The sequence below is a fragment of the Manacus vitellinus genome, unplaced genomic scaffold, assembly GCF_001715985.3.
Source record: "Manacus vitellinus isolate BGI_N305 unplaced genomic scaffold, ASM171598v3 scaffold_132_pilon, whole genome shotgun sequence".
Taxonomy (NCBI): domain Eukaryota; kingdom Metazoa; phylum Chordata; class Aves; order Passeriformes; family Pipridae; genus Manacus; species Manacus vitellinus.
In genome coordinates this window covers 215,677-217,403 of record NW_021938965.1, presented here as the reverse complement: position 1 = coordinate 217,403, position 1,727 = coordinate 215,677, and the positions used below count along the sequence as shown (strand labels likewise).

At 45.3% G+C, this 1,727-nt stretch overlaps 1 pseudogene; it reads right to left on the bottom strand.

The window, feature by feature from the left end:
* LOC108638853 overlaps positions 1–1,727 on the bottom strand; it is a 200,105-nt pseudogene that overhangs the window by 107,370 nt on the left and 91,008 nt on the right.

The following is a 1,727-nucleotide window of genomic DNA, read 5'->3' as shown; positions in this document are numbered from 1 at the left end:
CCAGAGCCGGGGGGCTTTGGAACCAGGAATGATGGGGGGGGAAACAAAGGGGGCTGGGGGGTTGCACTGATGGTCACACTCAGGCCACCGTCAGCAGAGAGCTTCAGACCCCCCAAATTAAAGCAGAGGGAAATGGTGTAAACTGTTTCATTTCAACCTTTCTTTACTCATTGATATAAAATGACCCAACTAAAAGGAGGACAAGCAGGGCCTGATCCCTTCTCCTTTGGGAGAATCCCCACATCTGGTGCTGTGAGGGGCTGTAAAGGGCCATGAGTGGCTGTGAGGGGCCATGAGGGCCTGTGAAGGGCTGTGAGAGCTATGAGGGGCTGTGATGTCACAGAGGAGGATGTGATGTCACAGAGGAGAATGTGATGTCATAGCAGACATGCGATGTCGCAGAGGGGGATGTGATGTCACAGAGGAGGATGTGATGTCACAGGGAGCTGTGAAGTCACAGAGTAGGATGTGATGTCACAAAGGTGGATGTTATGCCATAGGACACATGCCATGTCACCAAGGAATATGTGATGTCACAGGAGAGCTGTGATGTCACAGAGGAGGATGTGATGTCACAGAGGAGTATGTGATGTCAGAGGGAGGCATGATGTCACAGAGGAGGATGTGATGTCACAGAAAAGGATGTGATGTCACAGGGATGATGTGATGACACAGAGGATTATGTGATGTCACAGGGGAGGATGTGATGTCATAGGAGAGCTGTGATGTCACAGAGGAGGATGTGATTTCACAGGGAGGTATGATGTCACAGAGGAGGATGTGATGTCACAGTGTAAGGGGGTACTTTTGAATTAGATGATCAGTGGAGCATAGAGGCGTGAGAACGGAATCATATTAGGATGTGAAACCAGCTAGAGTATGGTACAATGTACCTTCATGGCACAAGCTAATTGTGAGGTCCATTGTGCTTTTTAGCAGGTCAGCCTGATATCCCCTATTATCAGAGCTGAGTTCTTCCTTGGTTTTGCTACATATTGTCAGATAGAGACATCTACCCTTGAAACACAATGGTAGAGGTCATACATAAGGGGTGAGAAAGATGATGATGGGAAGAAGATTCTGTGGGCAGGGGTCGCTCGCCCCTTGCCCTACAAGTAGGGCATGCACAGACTGTTGCCATTAGGTGATGATTTAGGTGGTGTTTGGCTGCCATTCAGGCATCACCTTATACTGTGTACTGGCCCTACGTAGTGTAATGTGGAACTGATAAAAATGGGGTGTCAGAGCTGCTGAGTTGAGTGATCCTCATCCTGCCATGGAGACTCTGTTGCTCCGCGGGGACGCCCGCTAAGCATGGGTACCGACCGGCTGCTGCAGATCCTGACAGCCCTGGCCTGTCTGTGTGGGTAAGCACAGTTTATTGATAGGAAGCAACTGAGAGAACAAACTTTTTTAATATCCTTTTTGTGTTCCTTTAATTCCCCTTTTTTTTTATAGTGTTTTTTTCCTTTAGTTTCCCTTTTTACTAACCAATATCGTGTTATCCATAATATTGTGTTAAGATCCTTTTCTAGTATCCCTTTTTCACTTGTTAATACTGTATTAAATACTGTTCGTAGTATTTGTTTTAATGCCACCCGATAAGATAGTTACTTTGTATTCTTTTTTAGTTTTTAATTCCTCTTACTAAGTTTATTACTATTATTATTATTCTCACTGTAATAAAAGATATTTTGTGTGCATGAGTATTTTTTGGCACTTGTCTT